This window comes from Lactuca serriola, chromosome 3 (genome assembly GCF_051521515.1).
Source record: "Lactuca serriola cultivar US96UC23 chromosome 3, Lser_US96UC23_V15, whole genome shotgun sequence".
Classification (NCBI taxonomy): Eukaryota; Viridiplantae; Streptophyta; class Magnoliopsida; order Asterales; family Asteraceae; genus Lactuca; species Lactuca serriola.
In genome coordinates this window covers 78,746,743-78,759,608 of record NC_136410.1, presented here as the reverse complement: position 1 = coordinate 78,759,608, position 12,866 = coordinate 78,746,743, and positions in this window count along the sequence as shown.

The following is a 12,866-nucleotide window of genomic DNA, read 5'->3' as shown; positions in this document are numbered from 1 at the left end:
ACGAAGCTTAGTGAGTTCCCCCATCGTACCACATACCATACAATCACATACATATTGCCAGACATTTCTGGGGTGCCCGACCTACCCGGTACAACCATTCTGGGGTGCCGACCAACCCGTACAACCATTTTGGGGTGCCGACCTACCCATGCGGCCATTCTGGGGTGCCGTCCTACCCGTGTCAAACCATTCTGGGGCGCTGACCTACCCATGTTGAGCTATTCTGGGGTGCTGACTACCCTTCGGTCCTAACAACCGAACCTCAGCAACTATTTCACCCCCTAACAATACTGCCACATATATCATAGCATAATCTATTGTCAGACATATCTGGGGTGTCCGACCTACCCTTCGGCCCTAACAATCGAATCTCGGGGACTCTTCCCCCTCCTACTACATCTATCTCATGTAACATATCATGCTAGAAGCTAAACATGTCATAACATACTGTTAGGCATATCTGGGGTGCCTAACCTACCCTTCTGTCCTAACAACCGAACTCTATCACTATCACATACCATATCACGCTAGCATATAACATATCAGGTAGTAGCAACACAAATGAATATCACAAAGTTAAACATCTAGCATACGATCCCTACTGGTGGGCCGACATTGTGGCCGTAGACTCATAGCTACTGGAAGGTAACTCACCTTGTAGTAGCTGCTGAACTGTGCGAGAATCCTCTGATTGCTGCCGCAGCTGCTCCGGAAATCCTCTGACTATAATTCCCACAAAACAATTAGTCAGAAACTGACATCTACTCTCAGGGTAAAATGACCATTTTACCCCTGACCAAGTCAAAGACAAAGTCAACTTCTAGTTGACCTGACTCGCCGAGTTGGCTCGCCAACTCGCCGAGTCCCTATCCTTCCATTAGACCATATACCCGTCTCTACTCGTCGAGTTAGGCGATAACTCGACAAGTTTTCCTTCTAAATGAACATCGACTGAATCCTCATCCAACTCGCCGAGTTGTATGAACAACTCGTCGAGTTCATCATCAACTGATACACAGGTCCTGTCCTTGACTCGCCGAGTTGTATAAACAACTCGTCGAGTTCATCTTCATCCTTAAGAAGATTGCCTTGGACTCGCTGAGTCTGTTCATGCATTCGCCGAGTCCCATGAATTTCCAGAACAATGGCTGAGTCCAGAACGTTGGGTCACCCCTTGGGAACCCCTTAAAACCTTTCCACACTCAACTGGGTCCTTATGACCCTCAACTGATATGTGACAAAACCTAGGACTTGCCGAGTCCAAGAACGGACTCGCCGAGTTGGTCACAACCACTCACTGAATCTTCGATTTCTGATGTACAACCCTTGATCAAAATATAGATCTATGCTTCTACAATCGATCTAGCACGTAAAGTTACAACCTTTACGTGCTTGCATGGGACTTTAAGCTCAAAAGGTCCTAAAACAAGCTCTCACAATGCATGGGGCCTTCCTTGAGTGCAAAAGCCACTCCTTTCTGCCTTGTAACCCCTCTAAGGACCTAGATCTGAAACATCAACCTCAAACCATGCTTGAAATCATGGTTGGTGACCAAAATGGCTTAGAAAAGCCCTAAAACTCCACAAAATGGGATCTATCAAAAGAGCAAGAAAGGTATAGACTTTATACCTTCTAGAGTCTGCAAATGATGCTCAAAACCGAATCCTTCTAGCCTCCTCTTGATCCTTCAAGCTTTTCCTTCCTTCCTTGGATCACAAAAGCACCAAAATCACTCCAAATTCTTTAGATTGCTTCAAAAACGGCTAGGGTTTGCTATGGGGGTCTTCTGGGAGAAAATGGGACTAAAGAGGCCGAGTTAAGGTGTTTAAATAGGGTACAAACCCTCATATTAGGGTTTTTGTCCAAACAGGGTCTACTCGCCGAGTCCATAACTTAAACTTCGCGCCTCATCCCGCTTCTACTCGGCGAGTTAGTCCTTCAACTCATCGAGTCCAAGACCAAATGCAAAATATTTAAAGATTTAATAAAAAGAACACGTACCAAGAACCATGTGTGCTACAGATTAAAAGACATTAATTAAACTTAAGGGACTGGAAATGTAATTATAAGATAATTGCAATTGGTCTATGGATCACCTTGGAACATAGGTTGGACGAATTCTATGGGAAGCCCATAAGGAATTCGTCTAAGGGTTGTTCTAAAGGGAGTCCATGGGCTGCTTAGGGCCTAAGCAATCAAATTAGGGTTTCCTAGCTGATAACCCTAATGGCCTCACTATATAAAGACCCCTATAGCCCCAAACACGTGTGGAACTACTATGGAAGAACCCTAGGACGGTTTTGGTGCTTCTCCTCCTTCTCTTTAGTCATTCTCTTGCTTGTGGTGTTTGTAAACCAATAGAGGAGTGACACTTGTGACTCTAAGCTCCAAAGACAAGAAGATTCAAGCCATTGAAGAAGAGGTAATTATCTAGATATATTTTCTGATGTCTAATTTGAATTACATCACTAGATCTAGGGTTTGTAAGTCTTGGATGAATTGCATGTACAATAGATAAACCTAGATCCAAGCATTAGGGTTTGCATGAGCACATATGATGTTCTTTTGTATAAAACCCTTCAGTGGTATCAGAGCCATGATTGGTTTCTATTGTATTGATGCTTAGTGTTTCTTTCTTGATTTCAAAATCGAGTTTTTGGCCATCTGCCTGACAAACTCGTCGAGTCCCAATGAGGACTCATCGAGTAGGATGAACTCGACGAGTCCATATGGTGACTCAGTGAGTCTGGCTGTCAGACAGACAAATTTTTGGATTTTTTTTCCTTTTTTGACTTAGGATAATTGTCATAATTGTATCAAATTAATAAAATACAAATTTTATTAATTCCTTATGATTATCTTTGTCAAAATAAAAGATTTTTGTCATTGTAACGTCTGTAGATCCGGGCTAGTCAATTTAGAGATAATAGGGGTCGAAAACGACTTTTTGACAAAAGATTACTTAGAATAAATAATCTTAACCAAGTTGTAGTATATGTTACAAGGTTTCCGTACATATAAAGAACGCCGAAATCCGAGTTATAACAAAGAAGTTATGGCCCGTCGAAGTTTTACGGCAAAACCGGCACGGTACCGGGAAGCGTAAAAAGTGAAATTACGATAGAAAACTTTTTAGCCTTAGGTTTCTTAACCAAAGTCGTAGAGTATGATAAAACGAGAAAATCCATAAAAAGAACACCCAAATCTGACTTCGTATGAGGAAGTTATGATTTTTCAAAGTTTCGGCTTAGCAGTGTACAACCCGAAACTCGAATTTTAATTCGAGCGGTTTTTGGCTTACGTGACCTAAATGAGATTTGAAGATCTCATTAATAGAAAATCAACGGTAAAAAGATAGACGAAAACGGATTCCGTATGAAGGAGTTAAGAATTCTTCGCGGTCATTTAGTAGTCTAAACTCCTCCTACTGTTAAATTTGAGATCGGTCAAGAATTAGCCGACAGAGTCTAAATCAAAGTTGTAGATCTTGTTTTTACCTACGTGTGGATATAAAGAACGTCGAAAACGGAGCTCGTATAGGAGAGTTATGATTTTTCTAAATTTGAAGGCTGATACACGATAGGTGGTGTCGTGGCACCACCAGAATTGGACACGTGGCACCACTAGAAGGCCACCACATGCCCCAAATCGGCGAGTAGTTCCTCTTACTCGGCGAGTCCATCAGGATTTCACACTATAAATAGAGGTGCCGGGTTCCATTCATTCTCACACTTCTCCAAACCATTCTTTCTCTCTCTAGACTCTCTCTAGCCCCCTAACCCCCCCCCCCCCTAAAAGCCTAGGTAAACTCCCTAGCACCCGAAGGAAGCCCCGAGGCTCCCAGAGTCCCAAGAAAAGAGCCTTTCGGCTCGGGAACGCTGCTCCAGCGAAGCCCGGTTTTCGAGAAAACCCGCTGTAAGTGAGTTACGCCTAACCTATCTTTAGTATAGCTTATGTTTTAATATAGTAATGTTATTAGGAACTTATAATGAGTATTTGGGGATATTATTATGAGTTATATAAGAGTTTTTCTTAACGTTTATATAATAGTAATAATATCTAGACTATTAATTAGTCGCGGTTAACGTTAGACTAACTCTAGTGGTAATGATACTAGGTTTTGTCGAGGAAATTGTTTTAAGATCTAGTAACGAAGTGCTATCCGAGTGCCGAGTCACCACCTAATTAGGTGAGTGCATAGTTACTTTCAGCTTACACATAGATATGAATTATTTTATATAAATTACGTGCTGTGTGTGCATACTGTCTGTATACTTGCTATCTACGCGGGATGAATGATTTTACACACGTTTTTAATGATTTAAACTGTACATGTATTTTATATCTACAAAATGTGTTGGGTAAAACATGGGTAGATGTAATAGTTACTGTATGATAAAATAAAATAATGAGAGGCCTCGTTATAGATGTTATTGATGATTCAGTCATCTAGCGGAGTATAGATGACGACCACGGACTATTCTAGACAGTCCAGTGGAACACTAGCAGGCTCGCAACCTGTAGGTGTTTATTCGAACTGTGTGTTTATTTGAACTGTGTGCTCACCAGGTGTACTCCATCCCCCACATGATTGACTTTAGGACTTTTATAGCTGAGGAATCCCCTTAGCAGTAATGTTCATCCCGATGATAGTCCTTAAGACTAGGTCCCTTGTGTTAGATGTTTTAGGGACGTAATGTGAGGATAACGGGAATGGGTAATTGGGTTGATTGTTTGATGTTTAAACATAATAATTATATTATTGTGGGTTGAAAACCCTATGTACTCACCAGGTTTCCCAACCTAACCCACTCCAACTTATTTATGTCACAGGTGTTGTTATGAAGTCATATTACATTGAGAAATTAAAGAGATGTAGATCACTAGTGTAAATAAAAGTAAGTTCTGTTTATGCTTATGTTTCTGTATTGACAATGACATCCCAAACGTTTTAAAATGAATAAAATACGTTTCTTCGAAAATGTTTTGATAACGTATTTATCGTGTTTTTTTTGGGACAAATTTCGCAACATTTTTTTGAAAAGAAGTACTCTGATTTTTATAAAGCATAAACAAAATCAGTCTTTTTGGCCGTGAAAATGGGGATGTCACAGTCATCTAATTAGATAATTGTTACCTTGTTTGATAAATGTTCAATTATTTGAATTATTTGGTCAATTATCTTGCATGAAATCGGATTAGGTCAAAAACTAGATAATCACCAATTAATTGTTTAATTGAATTATTTGTATTTTGATCTTGATAGTTTTGAAAAGTTTTAAAACTTGCCCTTAAGTTTTGGAATTTAAATTTTTGATTAAAAGTTTAATTTTGAAATATTTAAATTCTAAACCCTAATGATTTGAAATGTTTCAAAACTTGCCCTCTAGTTATGGAATTTAAATTTTAATTAAAAGTTTAATTTTAAAATGTTAAATTCTAAAACCCTAATTTTTGAAAAAGTTCAAATTGCACCCTTATGGTTTTATTAAATTATTTAAGTGTATAATTAAAAGAGAGTTAATAAATCCATAATGATATGGTTTGTATTTAATTAAATTAAAAGTGTAATTTGTTAAATTAGACCATCAAGTATTTTAAAAGTGTAAAGTACACCCTTATACGATATATAAGATTAAAAGTCTAATATTATATATGTATAACCTAAATGCTAGTCTAGTAGGCCTCATTCACGAAGCCGATCTATAAGGGGGGTATAAGGTTATGGCCTATAAAATGGTCGTTTAATGGGTGTCCACTCTCACCCACCACTTCCTTGATTGGTGGAGGGTAGTTAGCCGAACGGGTAGGATAGGGCAAACCCTTTCCATTAAAAGTATAATGAATTATAAAGTAACTAAATGTTTTTACAAAATTCCCAATCTTAATTACTTTAGGCAAAAGTGAATTTGATGTAATTCCATGAAATTACACTTTGTACCCTTGCTAAGACGTTAGTGGAGCGTTTATGGTTATCCGGCACACTAAATGGGTTCTAAGCAAAGGTAGCGAAGGGCGACTCGATGTTTGTCATAGTTCGGCCGAGTACCATACGCTTCCGTAGTTGGCTTAATCATGTACGCTATGACTTGTACTCGCCCTGATGTAGCTTTTGCTTTGAGCATGGTTAGCAGATATCAAGGGAATCCTGGCAAAGCACATTGGATTGCGGTGAAAAACATCCTTAAGTACCTTCGGAGGACGAAGGAATGGTTCTTAGTCCTCGGAGGGAGTGATGACTTGAAGGTGCGAGGGTATAGTGATGCCAGCTTTCAGACCGACAGGGACAACTACCGTTCGCAGTCGGGCTGGGTCTTTACCTTAAATGGAGGAGCAGTGACATGGAAGAGTTCCAAGCAGGAAACCGTAGCTGATTCAACGTGCGAATCAGAGTACATTGCATCGAGCGAAGCGTCGAAGGAGGCAATATGGCTAAAGAACTTCATCGGTGATCTTGGAGTTGTACCTGCCATAAAGGAGCCAATGGAGATTTTCTGTGATAACGAAGGCGCGGTTGCCTTGACCAAGGAACCGAGGGATCATGGTAGATCAAGACATATCGACAGAAAGTATCACTTCATTAGACATCGTGTAGAAGAAGGACAACTCGTAGTAAAGAGGATATCATCAGAAGATAACCCAGCAGATCCGCTTACGAAGGGACTGAGTAGGGTTAAGCACTTGCAGCATGCTAGGAGTATTGGGCTGAAGGATGATATTAGCATAGATTAGATAGTATTAGAAACGTGTAATAGATAAATGTAATTGACATTTGATGATTAAATAAAGGAGTTTTATTTATGAGTAATGTTACTATCTTATGTTAATTGTTTAGCTATTGTTTCACTTTGCATGTTTTGACTTCCAGAATGATTGAGTTTATTAGGAATAATCAAATTGTTCAAATGATCCACAATCGTTCATATGTTGGGAGTAGATATGAATGAAGATTGTCATGAAATGGTGTGTAGAATGTCTAAATGGTGTTAGAAATAGCAAAAGATTGTTGCAACGTTCATGAGTGCTTATGAACTAGTTTTAAGCATTGGAATAAACCCGCGCTTGCTGGAATCACCTTATGGAATACGATATAAAAGGTGATCGCAAGACGATAATATCATATAGTCTTAAAACCTAGATATATGGTTTATTATTTGTTAATTGATTGTACATTGATAATACGAAAACGCATCAGTAACTTGGTGTTATAAAACGTATTGTTGTGTATAGTTGGTTAATGAATAAGTAAATGCATATAAGTCGAAGTTTATCTGTAACTTTTATCTAAGAAGGTAAAAGCGATATCTCGGCCGCTCGATGATTTGATTTGACTTATGTGCTGGGCCCGGTCAGAACTGAATTGATGTGTTCGATTAAGTTCTATGTCAAATAAATCAGAGATCGAGAAACCTAAATGCTTGACTAACCATTCCATAGGATTGTCAGCATGATATCTAACAGAGGACTGTACGTTCCCTTATCTAAAGGACAAGATTGATTAGATCAGAGTTGACAGCGTCTTTGAGAGCTACGATTGCAAACCGAATTGTACTTGTGCATATAGTTACTAGACTTATCCAAGTGGGAGACTGTTGGAATAGTGTCTAAGGCTGCAACTATATTAGGCAAGTATTTGATCCGGTTGTGCATGGTCCTTTTGGGTTGCCTTCACCATAGCAACTTGATAGGATGATTTATTAAGAGAGAGTAAATATTATTAATATATTATGAGAATAATATAATGAATAATATATTTGTTATTTGATTAATATAAGTCATAGAATTAATTAGAATTAATTTGGTGACTTAAAGAGATTAATTAAATAAAGGGGTATAAACTGTCAATTGTTTGATAGTTAAGCTTTAGACTGTAAATCCATTAGGATATGCTTTGGACGAATTCTAAGGGTTTTAGGATAGCTAAAATCGTCCATATAGATATCTAAGGAATGGATTTGGATAGCCTTAAGAGAAAATTATCCAATTAGGGTTTAGGTTGTAACCCTTAAGGAGTCTACAAGTATAAATAGACCCCATGGCATAGGGAATTCGACACATCTCCTAAAGTAAGAGAACCCTGGCTGAATTCCTCCCCTATCCTCTCTCCTAAATCATTCTCCTTGCTATTGGTGTTTGTAAGCCATTAGAGGAGTGACATTTGTGACTCTAAAAGCTCCAAGACCTCAAGATCAACAAGGAACTCAAAGGTATGATTCTAGATCTGTTTCAATGTTGTTGTTTAACCTAATTAGTCATTAGAAGTCTTGGATTCAAAGCATGTTTATTAGAAAGCCTAGATCCAAGCATTAGGGTTTTGCATGCGCACATAGGAAAGTTCTTATGGCTAAAACCCATCATATAGTCCCTTTCATAAACACGATTTTAATACAAGTATTGTTTGAATGTATTAAGTATATGTTTTGTGTGTGTGTATAGTTACTTTCTTCTAACACATAAATATGAAGTATTTGCTATGAAATACGTGCTATGTGTTTATATATTGTTGTTTATTTGAGATGAGTGTGGTATGGATGTTTTATATAGTCTTTAAATGAGTTAAACTGTATATGTATTTATATCTACAAATATGTTAGGTAGAACATGGCTATATGATATAATTGGTGTGTGATGAAAGATGGTATGAGTGAACCTTGGAAGCTATTGTCTTAGTGCCTAACAAAGAACCTTGGCAGCTATTGTCTTAGTGCCTAACAAAGAACCCTAGCAACTATCGTCTTAGTGCCTAACAAAGAACCCTGGCAGCTATTGTCTTAGTGCCTAACAAAGAACCTTGGTAGCTATGGATTTAGTACCATATAGATAAACCTTGGCGACTATGGAGTTATCGCCTATTGTATAAACCTTGGTGACTATGGAGTTAGCACCTATTGTATAAACCTTAGTGACTATGGATTTAGCGACTACTGTTAAGTAAACCTTGGTGACTATGGAGTTAGCGCCTATTTGATAAACCTTAGTGACTATGGAGTTAGCGCCTATTGTATAAACCTTGGCGACGATGTGACTTCGTGCCTATTTGATGAACCTTGGCGACTATGGAGTTAGCGCACGTTGAGTAAACCTTGGCGACTATGAAGTTAGCGCTTGTTGAGTAAACCTTGGCGACTATGGAGTTAGTGCTTGTTAAGTGAACCTTGGTGACTATGGAGTTAGCGCCTGATAGCTATGGAATTAGTACCTAAGAGATAAATGTTGGTAACTATGGACTTAGTACCTGATAGATAAACTTTGGCAGCAATGGACTTCGTGCCAATTCCTTAGGTAAATCCTTAGGAATTAATGAATGAAGGGTAGTTGATTCTTAGGGTAAAACCTTAAGAGTAAAGAAGATAATGGGGATGGGTAATTGGGTTGATTGTTTGACGATTAAATATAATAATTATATTATTGTGGGTTGAAAACCCTATATGCTCACCAGGCTCCCAAGCCTGACCCACTCAGTTTTCTTTGCATTACAGGTAATGGAACAAGAGTATAAGTTGGTGGACTTGACGAGAGATTTTGGATTATAGATCAGTAGTTATAAATAACTGTTGTAAGGTCTATTTTATACTGTTTATGCTTTTGGTCTGTATCGGAACATGACATCCCAAGATTTTGTTATTTAATGAAAATACATTTCTTTAAAGAAATGCTTTGATAAATTCTTATCATATTTTGTTTTGGGAACAAATTCCGCAACCGTTTTCTTTAAACGAATACTCTAATTTATAAAATAAAGCATAAACAAATCGGTCTTTTCTGGCTGTGAAATTAGGGATGTCACAGGACCCTTGATGGTAAGAAATTAAGAATGAACAAGTTCTATCCATAAGAGTTTGAATTTCTCACAAACATTATCTTACGATTATGGTTATGGCAATTCATATGGATAGGAACACATACACTATAAAAATCTAAGTGTCATAAGGTTTCTCTCATTCATGAAAATGATTGTGAGGAAACGCTTTCGCTAAGAGAGATTTTAAGAAGATAGCGATTATGTAAATTGCATTCTCAAATTCGATTATGATTACGGCATCCCTCTTCAAAGTTTGAATTGTGACATTTGGCAATTGGTTTGAACATTTGAGACTTAGTAATATAAGTTATGAATTAGTTTAGACACACATGTGAGTTGTCTGAGGAAAGGTGTATGAGTTTGAGAAGCTTAGATAAAGGCTTATCGAAATACATCGTATTGGAAATATGAACTTAGGAAGTCAATAAGTATTGTCTTCTAGAAGTCCAATTGTTTTCTGAATATGTGTCAAAGCTAGTGGGAGTATAAATGTTATGCTGGAATGGATATAATCATCATGTTAGTAGGAGCATGATTATTATTTTAAGTATTATAAGTTGGAAATATTAATTATAGAAAAACAAAAGTTTCACTTTGCAAAGTTGCAGGGGTTGAAGAGTTGTTTTTGCTATAATTAAGGGAGAGGATGTTGTACTTAGTTTCCAATCTAAAAGCTTAGATCAAGAAATTTTAATTGAATTTGGTCAAAGTAATATTTATTAATTGCATTCTCAAAGTTCGATTATGATTACGACATCCCTCTTCATAGTTCGAATTTTGAGAACACAGCAAATAGAAATATTATGGCAATATTATAGCAAGAAACCGGTAAAGCATCACGTTTTCACTGCGAATCGTATCCCATACGCTTCGGGTATAGGATTGATTGCATATGCTTTAATATTCGACCATTCTAAAATTTTCCAAATGCCTATGGCATTTATAAGGAAAAGGGAATAGAACCAGATTTGACTAAAATAATTAAAAAACTATCAAGGACAATCTAAGGTTCGCCAAAGATTGGTCGCTTGTGGACAGTTAGAAGTATAGTCATGGATGGACCATATTGACATTATTATGAATAGATAAGATTCTATTCAGAATGAGTTGTCATATGGAAAATATGGAAATGTTTCCATATTGGGAGTTGGATATCGAGAATCAATGTCTAGATTAGAAACTTTTATGCAAGAAGGGTGTTCAAAGGAATGTACTTTGAATGTAAGACTTCATGACTATGGAATTTTCTTGAAACAATATCTAATAGAGCACTTTTTAATTTCATTGGCAAGGTCTTGGTGACTTTGGCACTGTGATATTATGAAAGGACCGTTGCATAAAATGTTAGAATCTAACATATTCTAGTAGTGGCGAGCTTTTTGTATTCTTACACTAATGGATTAGGAATTGTGAAATGAGTGTGATTGAAAATGTCATTCAACTATACTATTTCACAAAGTAAGGACCATAGGTAAACATAGTGTGCATGCTAAGAGCATGGGACAATTGTTGTTATAATTCAAGTAAGAAGTTGATTACCCGAAACAACAAATAATGAGTAATCAATATGGTGATTAAATAAAATGTTTTATTTATACTCAAAGGTTTGAGGCCATATAGTATTAGTATTATTTTTGTGTTTCACTTTGCATGTTTTTACTTCCCGAATAATAAGATTATTTAAACCCTCCACAGTCGCTCATACTTTGGAAATAGGTATGAAAGAAGATTGTCGTGAATCCGTTTGTAGATTGCCTAAAGTGTTTAGACATAGCACAAGTTTGCTGCAGAGTTCATGAATGCTACTATAAGATTAGAGTATTGGATTAAACCCATGCTCACTTGGATCACTTCATGGATTTTATCATGAGTGATTGGTGAGACGATAATATCTTATATTCTTAAAACGGAGACGTGTGAGTTGTATCTTACGAGTCGGTTACAAATTGATAATATGTAAACGCATCAGTAACTTGGTGTTATAAAACGTATTGTTGTGTGCAATTCGGTAAGTGAGTACAAGCGAACATTGAGTCGATGTTTATTCGTTCCTTTTATCCAAAGTAGGATAAAAGCGATATCTGTGGCCCCCTCGATGATTTAGTGATGACACCGTAAGCGCTTGGCCAAGCCAGGACTAAGTTGATGTGCTTAACTGTAGTCTGTTGTCAGTCGTCATAAATCAGAAATCGGGAAACAACACATAGACTGAGATAATGATTTCAGTCCATGTCTCACGTCTATACGATATCTAGAATGGAGGAATATATGATCCCTTATCTAAAGGATAGGTTGCTGATAAGATCAGAGTTCGACAGCATCTTTGAGAGCTACGATTGCTAATCGAATTGTACTTACATTATAGTTACTATACTTATCCAAGTGGGAGACTGTTGGAGTAGTGTCTAAGCCCGTAACTATATTTGGTATGTACTTGACCCGGTTGTGCATGGTCCTTTTGGGTTGCCTTCACTAAAGCAACTTGATAGGATGATTTATGGAGTATGAGGATTAATTATGATTTATTAATATATTATATGAATAATATATTAAAGGAGAAATCATATTGTTTAATTAATATTAGTCAAGAATTAATTGATAGTTAGTTTTGTGACTAAAAGACATTAATTAATCTTAGGGGACTGGAATTGTAATTATAAGATAATTGCAATTGGGCTATGGATCACCTTGGAACATAGGTTGGACGAATTCTATGGGAATCCCATAAGGAATTCGTCCAAGGGTTGTCCTAAAGGGAGTCCATGGGCTGCTTAGGGCCTAAGCAGTCAAATTAGGGTTTCCTAGTTGATAACCCTAATGGCCTCACTATATAAAGACCGCTATAGCCCCAAAAACATGTGGAACTCCTTTGGAAGAACCCTAGGACGGTTTTGGTGCTTCTATGTCACACCCCCGGACCAGACGGCGGAAACGTCCAGAGGCGGGTGACTTCATTGTGTAGTATCATAACAATTGAATATAAATGAAACAGAGCAATCCAAACATCATACATTGAGATAACAAACTTACATTGTTTATATATTGTATTTGTTCTTTGCGTTAC